General features: G+C 39.9%; 1 non-coding gene across 1 annotated transcript; it reads left to right on the top strand.

Annotated features, from left to right (window-relative positions):
- Positions 1-14140: 14140 nt before the first annotated feature.
- On the top strand, positions 14141-14244 carry LOC148555507 (small nucleolar RNA R71). Its single transcript, XR_015886682.1, has one exon. It is a non-coding gene; the product is annotated as a small nucleolar RNA R71 (small nucleolar RNA).
- The last annotated feature ends 1600 nt before the right edge of the window (positions 14245-15844 follow it).

The following is a 15844-nucleotide window of genomic DNA, read 5'->3' as shown; positions in this document are numbered from 1 at the left end:
AACTCTTCATCCTTTACGTTAGTTCCCACGTTAACCAAGTTAACGTGGGAGTTAACGTGGTACTTTGCACCATAGGCCAACGTTAGTGACAATGTTGAGTGTCACTAACGTTGGCTTCTCTTCCCCCCTTAACGTTAGAGGCCACGTTAACTAGGTTAACGTGGCTTCTAACGTGGCCACTTATGAGTAATTGCCAACGTTAGTGACAATGTTAAGTGTCACTAACGTTGGCTCAACTTCTCTTCTCCACGTTAGAGTTCACGTTAACTTAGTTAACGTGACTCTCTAACGTGGGCATTGATGGCTTTTTGAGAATGTTATTGGCAATCACTTTTCTCATTAATCTTGCAAGTTACCTCCCCTTTTCTTGCTTCCTTTTTGGTCCTGAAATCAAGCAATAAAGTGCATCAAAGCTCTAGTCCAAGTCATGAGTAATGCAACATAATATTTGTCACTAAACATATGCAAAATCCTCATGAAATTATGTAAAATGCACAATGTATGCTTGAATCAAGGCATAAGTGAATATTTACCCAAAACTAGCTTATTTCCTAAAGAAATGTATGAAACTATACTAAAAACAGTAAAGAAAAGGTCAATGAAACTGGCCAAGATGCCCTGGCATCACAACACCAAACTTAAAGCTTGCTTGTCCCTAAGCAAGTACTGGAACAAGAGAATGATGAATGGAATATCCAGAGGAATGAGTCATCCTTGGGGAAGTCATATTACTGATTTTATGGTGGTTTCATGCATAGCAACTTAGGTTCATTCCATTACTGGCTTTCAGACCTTTATCATGTCCCTAAACACTTACTTTGTTTATATCTCATGAGACTTTTATTCATTGATCCTTTTATTGTTATTTCAAGGGTTATTTGTGTTATTTAGGCTAAGTGCTCTGTAAGGGGGCAACTCTTTAAGATAAGCTTTCAGCCAACACTCCCGAACCAGTTGGTTCAAGGTGCTAGGTGTTGAAGCACCCCTAAGGACTTACTCCCTCAAGTCTCTCCCCCATACATACACACCACAGGCATATAGTTTATTTATTTTCTTTTCTTGAGACCTTGGTGTCCAGCACCTCTTTGGGTTACTAAATGCTCTGTAGTGAGGGTTACTCTTGATAATGGATTTTCAGCTGATAATCCCGGGTTAGTTAACCCAAGTTACCAACTGATAAAGCACCCCTAAGAGCTTAGTCATCCAAGTAGATCCCTCACACAGGAGCACCACAGACACTTGCCTCAAAGGTAAAACCATTGATGCCTAGCCTTATTGCTTACTCTTTTTCTTTTGTTTTTCACTTCCATTGTTCTTTCCCTTTTCTCTTCTTAGGATCTTGTTATTAACTTAGTCTCATGAGTATATCCAAAGTCAAGTATTCAGGATAGATAGTTGTCCTCCTAACCTTGTGGTTGAACCAACTTAGCTAACTTATGACTACCCCAAAGATTCATGAATGCACCTCCACATTAGGAACCCTACTCTGGTCTTTTAAAAACATAAACATTCTCTTCTTTAATTTGATTCAAAAGGGACAAGCTTACAAGTAAATAAGGGAATGATGCAGTGACATTTAAACCAGAAATCATGGACCTATTCAGAAGGACAATTTAAAAGACAGAATTTTAAAAAGTTTAAACATAACATGGAAGCAGGTTCTATTTCATACAAGATCTTCCTTATTTAAAGCATATAAAACAATGGACTAAAAAGAACTCCACCACCTTTCATTCATGTGGATGTCCCTGCTCCCCTCCTTGCTTGTTTTCATTGTGTCTCTCTTGAATGCTTGTGCTTCCACTTCCTTTGCCTTTTCCAAGTAGCTTCTTCCAGAAACCACCATCTTCTATCTTCTTTTTGAGTGTCTCCTTTTGCTGTTTCACCTTCCTCTCTTCTTGTTCTACAAAATCTTTTTGGACCTCATCATATGTAGGGATGGCATAGTGTAGCTGATGCCTATTACTGGTCATGTAGTTCAACTTGGCTTGAGTATTTACATAGAACTCCTCCCTATGTAGTTGCCTTCCTTCATTGAGTACACTGAACTCATTGAAAGTTTTCATTTGGGCTATCTCCCGCTGGTTGAGTTCTTGCAAGTGCTTCTCTTGAAGTTCTTGCCTCTCATTCACTTGGTTGATGGCTTGAGTGAGCCGGGAGTAGTGTTCCTGCTGCTGCTCCATTTGTTGTTTTTGCCATGCTTCTTGTTGGCTCAGCCAGTTGGTTTGAAGGTTCAGCATTTGCTTTTTTCCTTCCATATGTCTCTGTCCTAAATCTTCAATGGCTCTTAGAAGGTGAGTCATATTCAAGTTGGCTGGGTCATGATATTCTTCTTGATGATATTCCTCTTGATGAGATTCTTCCTGGGCCCTTTGCCTTCCTATATGTGGCCTTCTTAGTTGATGAGCCGGTGTGGTATAGACCATTCGCTCGAGTGTGACTGGCCTCCCTGGGTTCACCCAGTCTGGGCTGCTGTCCTCAAATATTACCTTGGCCTTGTTGCACAAGCGGAGAATGGTGCTGGGGTACCAAAGTCTGGCACCTGAGTCAGCTTTCTCAGCTGACTCTTGAATCCCTTCGGCAATGAGCTCATGCACTTTGATTTCCCCACCTTGCACTAAGCATTGTACCATAGTGGCTCGATTGATGTTAACCTCTGAATTATTAGCAGCTGGTAGGATGGACCTCCTTACAAGCTCAAACCACCCTTTGGTCTCACGGTGAAGGTCTCCCCTTTTTATGAATTTTGGTCTCCCATCTGAATACCTCTCCCAGTCAGCGGTTATGACACAGATATCTGATGCTATTTCTGAGAGCTCATCCTTATCGGGGCTTCTACTTATCCTTGCCTGATAACTCTCCTCATCAAAATGAGGTAATTTCAAGTGAAGAGCTCTTGTTATGGCACTTGGGCTGAAGTCCACCTCCCTTCCTCTCACATAGCTTTTGAAGGTTGGGGCTTTGGTCTTATCCTCTCTAACTGCATTTGCATAGAATTCTTTGATGAGGTTTCCATTGATCTTTCCCTCTGGACTGGTGAGCAATTGCCACCCCCTCTGTTCGATTTTTCTCCAAATCTGTGGTGATTCATTGGCATTGATTTGGAAGATTAATTCTGGCAATATCCTTCTGGCACTTATCGCTCAAATTCATGCTCATGAAAGGCAGTCTTGAATCTCTTGTCATCAAAAGGAGCACTCTCCATAGGCCTTTTCCTCTTTTGCCTCTTTGAGCTTGATGATGCCATGACTTGAATTGTTGTTTGAGGGGATTTGGGGCTTCGGATAGATGAAGAGTGGGTTGGTTAAAGCAATTTGTGATGAAGAGTTTAGTGTGCCAATAGAAGTGTGGAGAGTGGGGATTTGGATGTGAGGAGTGAGCATGCACTAAGGTTCACTTATATAAGAAAATCATGAGTGAGTGAAGGGTGTGGATTGCATGAATGTTTACTAGATGGACGGATGGGGTTGTATATGAAGGAAAGACAAGGATCATCACTTTAATGATAGTGATTGGTTCGGTCTTCAAGGGTTTTCTTTCTCCAATGTTGTATGGCAGCGTTTCCCTATGCGTTTCCTCTTGAGACATGTGTGTAGTGCTCTTCATTAAGTGGCGAAATCTCCCCCATTTAATTGTCCAGTCAATCCCTTTTTATGCTTCTTTTCCTTTTCTATAAAGATTTGAAACAAGGAAATTAATATCATAAAAAAAATCTACGGCTAGAAAAAATGAAAGAAAGGATTTGATTATTTGTTTATGAATTCCAACTAACTAACTAACTATTGGTGGGTCCTTATATGCATTTTGGTGGCACCATGGGGTGACACCAAACTTAGTTTGAAGCAATGTGATGAAAAGTTTTGTTCAAAGCTTCCAAGACTAGCATGCATCTTGGTTTGCTTTGAACACCAAACTTGTTCCCCACTATATTTTGCATAAGAATTTTTCACCAATTGTTTGTTAAGTTTGGATTGAAGCTCATAAAGATTGACTTATTCATTATCATCTGAAATCATATAAAACATGGGTTGCCTCCCATGAAGCGCTTCTTTAGCGTCACTAGCTTGACGTTTTTCCTTCATCATGGTGGTTGGTTGTGCTTAAAGTCCTCCCCTCTTGCTGTGGACTTGTATCCATTGGTTGGATCAATAATCTCCACATGTTCCAGGGAAAGAACTCTGTTGATAGTGAAGACCTTGGGTAATTGAGATGGCACAGTAGGGAGATTAGGGGGAATATCTGGGAAGTAGGCTGAGACAACTCTATCCCCTGGAGAGAAGTCTTCCGTAGGGATCTTCTTGTTCTTCCACCCTCTTGGTACCTTCTTCTTTGTTTCTTTTGAGGTTGCCTTCCCCTTGGTGACCTCTTTTTCTAAAGGAGTTGTGGTGATGTCTTCACCTGCCTCTAGAGGTTTAGGTTCCTCCAACTTTTCCTTGAGCTGTGGCAATTGCTGTTTTCCTTGTTTGTCAGTTAAAGGGATCTCAGAATGAACTGGCTGTGCTTCAGTGCTTGTTTCCTCCTTCAGTGTCTCATTATCATTTGTGCTTAGTTCCTTGTCCTCTTGATCTGTTTCTTGTGAGAGTTTGAAAACATTGAAGCTGAGTCATTCATCATGGATTCTCAATATTAGCTCCCCTTTCTCTACATCAATAAGTGCTCTGGCTGTAGCTAGGAATGGTCTTCCCAATATGATTGGATGAGTGTGACTCTCTTCCATGTCCCGAATGACAAAGTCTGTTGGGAGAAAGTACTTCCCAACTTTTAGCAACACATTTTCCACCACTCCTATTGCTTGCTTTTGAGTTTTGTCAGCCAGTCTGATAATGACATCTGTGGGCATTATCTCATTGATCTGCAGCCTCTTCACCAGGGATAAGGGCAGTAAGTTGATGCTGGCCCCTAAATCACATAGTGCTCTGTCGAACATGTTTTCACCTATGGCACAAGGTATATGAAAACTTCCTGGGTCTCTTCTTTTTATAGGCAATTCAGGTTGAATAAGGGCACTACATTCCTTGTTCATCACTATAATCTGCCCTCCCTTGAGTGAGCTTTTCCTGGGAAGAAGTTCCTTCATATACTTGATGAATGCAGGCATTTGTTGAATTGCCTTGATGAATGGTATGTTCACATGCAGAGATGCAAACAAGTCTAGGAACCTTGAGTGTATTCTTTTTCCCACAGCACCATTTAGCAGTTGAGGGAATGGTGTATAGAGCTTCAGCAGCTCTTGTTGTGAGATTTCTGGTTCTTTGTGCTTTCTATCCTCCTCCTTTGTTGAGTTGTCTTCAGGTTGTTTGTGCATTTTGCCTTGCTTGTCTTCAATCTCTTGATCACTTGTAGTGACCATTTTGTAATCTTCCCATCTTACTTTCTTTGCTTCTCCCTTGGGGTTTTTCTCCGTGTCACTTGGGAAGCTATCAGTAGGTTTGGGAATCTTCTCAGCTAAATATCCCACCTGGAATTCCAGCTTCCTAATGGTCTCTCCCTGGTTCTTAATATTGGCTCGCACCTCCTCTTTGAACACCTTATTTTCTTGAATCTCTTGGCATATTCCTTCAAGTAAGGCTTCAATCTTAGAGAGCTTGTCATCAATTGATGAGTGGTTCGGAGTAGATGTGCTATTTTGGTTTTGATAAGTATGTGGAGAAGTGTTGTTGTGGGGGTGTTGAGATGTCCTCTGGGTGAATTGCTTTTGATCTTGCTCACTTTCCCACCCAAAGTTCGGGTGATTTCTCTATCCAGGGTTGTAAGTCTTGGAGTATGGATCATAGTTTTTCCTTGGTGAATTCCCAATGTAGTTGGCTTGCTCCTGACTCCCCTCTGCTTCTTCATTCACTCCTTCTTGGATTGTTGATGAAGATGAGATTACTGCTACTTCGTTCCTCTCCATCTTCTTGGTGAGGTTAGCCAGCTGCTGGGTGATGCGCATAAACTTGTTATGCTACGATTTAGGAAATTGCACGATCGGCAAAATTCCTTCCGGCAAGTGCACCGGTTATCGTCAAGTAAAAACTCACAATAGAGTGAGGTCGAATCCCACAAGGATTGGTTGAGTGAGCAATTCGGATTAGAAGTATGTTCTAGTTGAGCGGAATCAAGATTTAGATGAGAATTGCGGAATGTAAAATTGCATGAATTAAAGAGCGAGAAGCTAAATTGCTGAAATTAAAAGGGATGGGGGTGATTGCATGAATTTAATTGCAGAATGTAAAGGGAAAGTGGTAAATCAGAAATGGGGAGTTCATTGGGTGTTAGGAGATATTGAGATCTCGGAATCAAAACAACTTTTATCCCTTCCTCAACCAATGCATTCATTGAATTTTGCTTGGCAATCTTATATGATTGGATCCCAATCCCTTGGCTCACCAATTCTCTCTAAAAACAAACAAATTCCCAATCCCTTGGTTTAAATGTTCATAAGAAGAGATGATGCTAGATCACTGATTATACCACACAGTTTCATGAACCACAATTTGGTAGGATTACATGTCACAATATCCATCCAAACCCCAATCCAATTCACTGTGAGAAAGCTTCTCTAGCATGAATCCTCCATTCCTTTCCCAAGGTTCCGAAGGATTCCAATTATGGGTAGTTTCTTTCCCAAGACAACTACCCAATGGAATTAGATCGAGAAGCTTTCTAACAAAATTCAAGAGAAAAGATTGAAGAAGAAGATAAAACTATTATTGATTCATTGAATTACAATAGAGCTCCCTAACCCAATGAAAGGGGTTTAGTGAGTCATAGCTCTGAATTCAATTACAAAACTAAAAGAAAATGATCCAAAGTTCTCCGTGTGTTCAAACTTCCCCCTCAGGGGCTGGATTCCCCCTCAATCCCCCGTGTCTCAAATGCAGAAACTAAGGCCTTTAAATAGGCTCCCTAAATTACAAAATGAAAATGAAATTCAAAGCAAATTACAATCAAATGAAAATAAACTATTCTAGATGATTCTTGTGGCCTTGATTTGGTGTTGTTGATGGGCCTTGCTTGCTTGAAGGGTAGAGTGACATAATTGATCCAAAAAGGATAATGATCCATTAAACTACACTCAAACGTTGCACCCCCCTTTCTTGAGTCGTCACTTTGTTCTCTTATCAACCTTGCCAATTTGATGCCAAATATAGACTATTATACCTCGTTGGAAAGCTATGGATGTCAGCTTTCTAACGCAACTGGAAGCATCTCAATTGAATCTCTATAGCTCAAGTAATGCTTGATTGAAGGTGACAAGGTTGCTGGTTGGTTTGACAGCGTTTAAGCCAACGTTTAAGTCACTTAAACGTGCTCGAAAATGCCAATTTTGGGAGCTCAGTTGCATTGTCCACCCCATACTTCTATACATCGTTGGAAAGCTCTGGATGTCTACTTTCCAATGCAACTGGAAGCGCATCATTTGGAGTTCTACAACTCGAGTTATACTCCATGGAAGGTGAAGAGGTCAGCTGGCCTGATTGCATGTTGGTACTATGCTCTTTTATGCACATTACGGGGCTGTTTTCTCCCTCAATTTTTAGTATCCACCATGCATGCCATATATTCTTGGAAAGCTCTAGATGTCTTCTTTCCAATGCATTTTGAATCACCTCATTTGAAGTTTCGTAGCTCAAGTTATTTATGTTTGAAGAAGGCATGGTCAAGCTGTTCCATATAACACGTTTAAGCTCCAGTTTAAGCTTAAACTGGAGCTTAAACGCTGGCACTCCCTGGAGGCACAAGCTCGAGCACGTTTAAGCTTCAGTTTAAGGTTAAACTGAAGCTTAAACGTGGAAATGAGAAAGCAACCCTGGAGGAGAAAAAATAGTCGAACACGTTTAAGCTCCAGTTTAAGGTTAAACTGGAGCTTAAACGTGGAAATGCTCCCTGGTGCATTTCTAATTCTGGCGTTTAACTTCCAGTTTAAGGTTAAACTGGAGGTTAAACGCCACTTTCAGCATTTCCTTAGCTCTCATGGTTTTGGCGTTTAAGCTCCAGTTTAAGCTTAAACTGGAACTTAAACTCCACATGTGATATTCAAGCTTCCTTTATTGATTTTGTTGCTTCCTTGCCTAGCCTCTTCTTCCCTGAAATCATCCAAACAACTGCATCAAAGTCTTGCAAAATTTCATGAGAAATCTTTCATTCATAGCATTCAAGGAATATAACTAAAAACTCATGGAATTTGCATCAAAATCTTCATGTTTGAATGATTTAAGACAAGCATGACTATTTGGCCCAAATGATTACTTAAGGCTCAAGAAAATGCATAAAACAACTAAAAATAATAGAAAAATGCTAGTGAAACTAGCCTAAGATGCCTTGACATCACAACACCAAACTTAATACTTGCTTGTCCCTAAGCAAGTCCTGAGTTACTTGAGAAGAAAGTATGAAACAGAAAGCAATTACATTGGCTATATTAGTAAGCACTTGAAGTTCATCAGAAGGGTTTTATGCAGAAAGTTGCAGCATCACTTTTTCATTCTTATCAAGTAAGATTATCACTTTTTCATTGCATCCATCAAACACTGCTATGGCCCCTTGTTATTCTTATGTCCTTGGCACTTTTCTCTTCTTTGTTTTTCTTTTCCTTAGAGCTCCTTTGCTCCTTGTTTGCTCAGTGTCATGTGTTGCACAAGCCTTTGGCATTTTCTTTTTCTTATCAGTGCACTACACATATCCACTACAGGCATTTTAGTTCACATTTCTTCTTGAGACATTGGTGCCCAGCACCTCTTTGTGTGACTAAATGTTTTGTATTTAGGTTGCTCTTGATAATGGACTTTTGGTTGATAATCCCGGGTTAGTTAACCCAAGTCACCAAGTGTTGAAACACTCCTCAGAACCTATTCATCCAAGCATATCCTTAATACATAAACACCACAGGCATTTGTCTCAGAAGTTCAAACCATTGGTGCCTAGCTTATTTTCTCAATTTTTTTTGCTTTTTTTTTTTGGTTGCCCTTTTTCAGTGGCTTTTTCTTCTTCTTTTTCTTTCTTTTTCATGGCCAAAGACATTTATTCATCAAGATCCATAGACAGTTTTCAAATTCTACACAAAAAATGATAATTCTACACTCAATTTCCAGTGATCTGACTAAACAATCAAGCATGCATACCACCACTTAATTCTACTTGATTTGTCACTAATTGAGCCAAGTTACTTTTGTTCAAACTTTTCTTTTATTTTTGGAAACAGAACAAGCATGGCAAGCATACATTTAAGCAAGTGAAGTTTATCCAGACACTTAGACTATCACTTATTTGGAAATTAAACAAACAGACAAACAAAAACTGCAATGACTCAAACTTAAAGCAGGGGTGCATGCAAACTTCCAATATCAGCAATTCAAAGTACAAGCAATTAAGTGACAATACAACCTTTTAGCATCTTCTTTGTTGTTCATCATCCTTCCTAGCCTTGGTGTTCTCTTTGATGATGATGTATATTCCTTCCATGAGATTGATTGTCTTCCTGCAAAGCTATTAGAAGTTGCTTGTTCCCCAAGCACTTTGAGAATTGGTTAGCATGCATGTATGTTTGTAGGCCTCTGAACTTAGATTGGTGTGTGAACACCAAACTTAGTTCCTTGCCATATGCAGCAATTTGGATCATATGCAGAAAACCTCATGTGCTTTTATTAAGAAAATAACTATGAACTAGAAATTAAACTATTGTTTAAGTAGTTTCCCTGATTGGTTGGAGCTAGTGACTAGTCATGCTGAGGTAGAAATGTGCTTTTAATGAAGTTTTTGGTGGAACACCAAACTTAGAATCTCACATTCACCCTTGAATTGTTTTGGTGTGCAACACCAAACTTAGCTCCTTGCAATACAGATAAATCTACTTAACTCTTTTATTGAAATAACTACAAAAGAAAAACTACCTTTGGTTGGGTTGCCTCCCAACAAACGCTCGTTTACTGTCATTAGCTTGACATGCTGTTCCTGACTTTCTTCCTCTTCCTCCAGTTTGTTAAGAGGAATGACTTCAAGTGGATAAAGGAGCTAGTTAGTGCCCCTTGTTGTGAATGCCTCTTTCCAGCAAGCTTTCCCTTGTGATTGGCTTGAGTGAACTTGCTTGTTGGCTCAGGAGTTGGATTGTTCTTCGACCTTCTCTTCTTCATGGATATGGTCCTTTGTTTCTCGGTCACAATCCTCATTTTGGTGCTTGTTTCTACTGCCTTCACATCCTTGATCTCAGAACTTGGTTGTTGTTGGACAGTTGGAGTATCCTGTTCATCAAAAGCTTCCTGAATTTGTGGTTCAATGAACCCTTCCTCTTTGCAACTCTCTGTTTCATTGGAGTGTGATCTCCCTTGATTGACTTTCTCCCTTTCTTGTTCTTCTGATTCCTCCCTTGGGTTTGCCATGGTATCACTAGAAGAATTGTGGGTAGGGATTTGCTTTGATAGATATCCAATTTGTGCTTCTAGCTTTTGAATGGCAGCACCTTGATTTTGTAAGTTGGATATCACTTCTTCCTTAAAGCTTTTCAAATCAGCCACATCTCTGCCCATAGTTGCAAGCATTCCTTCTATCGTGGTTAACTGATCATGAAGTGTTTGGTTCGGATTGGGTTGATGAGGTTGATTATCTTGGCTGTGATATGGTGGCTGGGAGTATGTGTTTTGTGTGGGCTGATAGAGTCTTTGGTTGGAGTGTTGGTAGTGGTATGACTCTTGTGTGTAGTGGAATGAGTCTTGTGGATAGTGAAATGAATTGTATGAATTTGAGAAGGAATTTTGTGCTGAGAAATGCTCAAGTGATGAAGAATTTGGATATGTAAAACTAGGAGGTGAGGTTGGATAATTCAGAGGTGATGGCTCTTGATGAATGGGGTGTGAATAAGTGAAATCTCTTTGGTTTTGATCTTCCCAGCCACAACTTGAGTAGTGATCAAATTCACCAAAACATGGACCATTTTGTGGCTCTGGGAAGTACCCCGTTTCCTGTTCCTGATACTCCCACCCACCATGAGCATAATAACATGAATCATTCTGTGGTGGTGGAGAGTTTCTCATGAATTTTGATTGACCAAAAGATGATGGATACTCCTTTCTTTTTTGCAATGTGCTCAGTCTCAAACAATACTCATCCAAAGATAGTGGAAATTCCATAGTGAGGCAATATCACAAACAGCTAGTGGTTAGTATGCTAACAAGTGAATAAGCAAAGAAAACAAATTAAAATTTGCAGAAATTAGCAGTAATAAACTGAAACAAAAACTATTAACAAAAGAAAAGAAAAATTGCTCAATCTAGTTAACTTCCAATTGGAGAATTGTCAATCGAAAACCAATCCCCGGCAACGGCGCCATAAACTTGATGCGCATAAACTTGTTATGCTACGATTTAGGAAATTGCACGATCGGCAAAATTCCTTCCGGCAAGTGCACCGGTTATCGTCAAGTAAAAACTCACAATAGAGTGAGGTCGAATCCCACAAGGATTGGTTGAGTGAGCAATTCGGATTAGAAGTATGTTCTAGTTGAGCGGAATCAAGATTTAGATGAGAATTGCGGAATGTAAAATTGCATGAATTAAAGAGCGAGAAGCTAAATTGCTGAAATTAAAAGGGATAGGGGTGATTGCATGAATTTAATTGCAGAATGTAAAGGGAAAGTGGTAAATCAGAAATGGGGAGTTCATTGGGTGTTAGGAGATATTGAGATCTCCGAATCAAAACAACTTTTATCCCTTCCTCAACCAATGCATTCATTGAATTTTGCTTGGCAATCTTATATGATTGGATCCCAATCCCTTGGCTCACCAATTCTCTCTAAAAACAAACAAATTCCCAATCCATTGGTTTAAATGTTCATAAGAAGAGATGATGCTCGATCACTGATTATACCACACAATTTCATGAACCACAATTTGGTAGGATTACATGTCACAATATCCATCCAAACCCCAATCCAATTCACTGTGAGAAAGCTTCTCTAGCATGAATCCTCCATTCCTTTCCCAAGGTTCCGAAGGATTCCAATTATGGGTAGTTTCTTTCCCAAGACAACTACCCAATGGAATTAGATCGAGAAGCTTTCTAACAAAATTCAAGAGAAAAGATTGAAGAAGAAGATAAAACTATTATTGATTCATTGAATTACAATAGAGCTCCCTAACCCAATGAAAGGGGTTTAGTGAGTCATAGCTCTGAATTCAATTACAAAACTAAAAGAAAATGATCCAAAGTTCTCCGTGTGTCCAAACTTCCCCCTCAGGGGCTGGATTCCCCCTCAATCCCCCGTGTCTCAAATGCAGAAACTAAGGCCTTTAAATAGGCTCCCTAAATTACAAAATGAAAATGAAATTCAAAGCAAATTACAATCAAATGAAAATAAACTATTCTAGATGATTCTTGTGGCCTTGATTTGGTGTTGTTGATGGGCCTTGCTTGCTTGAAGGGTAGAGTGACATAATTGATCCAAAAAGGATAATGATCCATTAAACTACACTCAAACGTTGCACCCCCCTTTCTTGAGTCGTCACTTTGTTCTCTTAGCCACCTTGCCAATTTGATGCCAAATATAGACTATTATACCTCGTTGGAAAGCTATGGATGTCAGCTTTCTAACGCAACTGGAAGCATCTCAATTGGATCTCTATAGCTCAAGTTATGCTTGATTGAAGGTGACAAGGTTGCTGGTTGGTTTGACAGCGTTTAAGCCAACGTTTAAGTCACTTAAACGTGCTCGAAAATGCCAATTTTGGGAGCTCAGTTGCATTTTCCACCCCATACCTCTATACATCGTTGGAAAGCTCTGGATGTCAGCTTTCTAACGCAACTGGAAGCACCTCAATTGGATCTCTATAGCTCAAGTTATGCTTGATTGAAGGTGACAAGGTTGCTGGTTGGTTTGACAGCGTTTAAGCCAACGTTTAAGTCACTTAAACGTGCTCGAAAATGCCAATTTTGGGAGCTCAGTTGCATTGTCCACCCCATACTTCTATACATCGTTGGAAAGCTCTGGATGTCTACTTTCCAATGCAACTGGAAGCGCATCATTTGGAGTTCTACAACTCGAGTTATACTCCATGGAAGGTGAAGAGGTCAGCTGGCCTGATTGCATGTTGGTACTATGCTCTTTTATGCACATTACGGGGCTGTTTTCTCCCTCAATTTTTAGTATCCACCATGCATGCCATATATGCTTGGAAAGCTCTAGATGTTTTCTTTCCAATGCATTTTGAATCACCTCATTTGGAGTTTTGTAGCTCAAGTTATTTATGTTTGAAGAAGGCATGGTCAAGCTGTTCCATATAACACGTTTAAGCTCCAGTTTAAGCTTAAACTGGAGCTTAAACGCTGGCACTCCCTGGAGGCACAAGCTCGAGCACGTTTAAGCTTCAGTTTAAGGTTAAACTGAAGCTTAAACGTGGAAATGAGAAAGCAACCCTGGAGGAGAAAAAATAGTCGAACACGTTTAAGCTCCAGTTTAAGGTTAAACTGGAGCTTAAACGTGGAAATGCTCCGTGGTGCATTTCTAATTCTGGCGTTTAACTTCCAGTTTAAGGTTAAACTGGAGGTTAAACGCCACTTTCAGCATTTCCTTAGCTCTCATGGTTTTGGCGTTTAAGCTCCAGTTTAAGCTTAAACTGGAACTTAAACTCCACATGTGATATTCAAGCTTCCTTTATTGATTTTGTTGCTTCCTTGCCTAGCCTCTTCTTCCCTGAAATCATCCAAACAACTGCATCAAAGTCTTGAAAAATTTCATGAGAAATCTTTCATTCATAGCATTCAAGGAATATAACTAAAAACTCATGGAATTTGCATCAAAATCTTCATGTTTGAATGATTTAAGACAAGCATGACTATTTGGCCCAAATGATTACTTAAGGCTCAAGAAAATGCATAAAACAACTAAAAATAACAGAAAAATGCTAGTGAAACTAGCCTAAGATGCCTTGGCATCACAGGGTAATGAGCTTGTTTTGGGCCAACAGAGCATCTACATTGTTTAGCTCCATCACTCCTCTTGTGTTCCCTCTTTTGGACGCATAAAAGTAGTCGTTTTCTGCTACTGTTTCAATAACATCTATGGCTTCCTCAATGGTCTTCTTCTTGTTCAAGGATCCTCCAGATGAATGGTCTACTGCCATAAGTGAGCTCTTCATAGAAAATGTGCAGCTGGACCCATTCGTTGAACATGTCAGGTGGACACCTCCTTGTTAAGTCTTTGAACCTCTCCCATGCTTCATACAGAGTCTCACCATCTTGTTGCCTGAAGGTTTGAACCTCAGCTCTCAGCCTATTGATTCGTTGAGGAGGGTAGAATCTTGCTAAGAATTTGTTCACCACATCCTCCCAAGTTGTCAAGTTCTCCCTTGGGAAGGATTCCAGCCACTTGGCTGCCTTGTCTCTGAGTGAGAAGGGAAATAAGAGCAATCTATAGGCGTCAGGATGAACACCATTAGATTTCACTGTGTCACATATTCTCAGGAAGGTGGTCAAATGTTGATTGGGGTCTTCTTGAACACCTCCTCCAAACGAACAGTTGTTCTGAACAAGGGTGATGAGCTGTAGTTTAAGTTCAAAGTTGTTGGCATGGATTGTTGGCTTTTGGATGCTACTTCCACAATTGCCTGTGTTTGGATTAATGTAAGAGCCCAAAACTCTTCTATCCTCCCCAGCATGATTTGCTCCACCTCCTCTGCCATGGTTGTGAGTCTCTTCTTCATGATGATTTTCCATGTTTTCTTCCATGTTTGGTTCAAAGTATTCCTCAAACTGTTCCTCCTCTTCTTCAGCACCAACTACTCATTTTTCTTTTGCCTCCCTCCTTAGTCTAAGAAAGGTTCTCTCCGGTTCAGAATCAAAGGAAGTTGAAGCCCCGCTTCTTCTCCCTGTCATACAACCAACAAGTACAAGCAGAGAAAATAGGTGCAGACAGTATTTATGTCAGAATTGCTGTTAGTTGTGGGTGATGCAATATATCAAACAGTTAGTGGGTTAGCAAACAGAATTGAAAATAACAAAGAAAAAAACAAAAGAGTAGAGGGAGAAGGGAAGAAGTATAACTAAAACAAAAAGTAAATCACTTAAACAGAAAATGAAATTCACAAAATAAAATGCTCAATCTAGTGATCTTCCAATCTAATCATTGTTGATGCACAATCAATCCCCAGCAACGGCGCCATAAACTTGATGCACGGAAAACTTGTCTCTCAACAAATCTCCCTTCGGCAAGTGTACCGAAGTTGTCGTCAAGTAAAAACTCACAATAGAGTGAGGTCGAATCCCACAGGGATTGATTGATCAAGCAACTTTAATTAGAAGAATGTTCTAGTTGAGCGAATCTAGGATTTGGGTTGAGAGTTGCAGAAAATAAATGGCGGGAATGTAAATAACAGAAAAGTAAATGCTAGAATTAAAGGACTGGAAGTAAATGACTGAAAATAAATTGCAGAATTGTAAATGGGAATGGGGGATTTGCTCATAAAAGTAAATGGCAGAAATTAAAGAGAATGGGTAAGATCAGAGATGGGGAGTTCATTGGGCTTAGGAGATGTTGCAATTCTCCAGATCAAGTTCATTTTCATCTCTTCCTCAATCAATGCACTCATTGATCTCCTTGGCAATCTTAAGTGATTGAATTACAATTTCTTGCAATTCAATCTCTCAAATCTTGATCAATAGCCAATTCCTTGGTCAATTGCTCATGAGAAGAGATGAAGTATGGTCACTGATTATACCACATGCATTTCCCAAATCAAGTATTCAGAGGGTTATAGTCACATACCCATCCAAACCCAATTTGGTCCAGCATGAGAAAGCATTTCTAGCTTGATCTCTTCATTCCTCTTTCAAGGTTAAAAAGAGATCCAAGTTTAAATAGCTTCTCTTCCAAGAT

The sequence above is a fragment of the Arachis ipaensis genome, chromosome B6, assembly GCF_059453495.1.
Source record: "Arachis ipaensis isolate K30076 ecotype BB chromosome B6, ASM5945349v1, whole genome shotgun sequence".
Lineage (NCBI taxonomy): Eukaryota > Viridiplantae > Streptophyta > Magnoliopsida > Fabales > Fabaceae > Arachis > Arachis ipaensis.
This window is presented reverse-complemented; position numbering and strand designations above follow the sequence as displayed.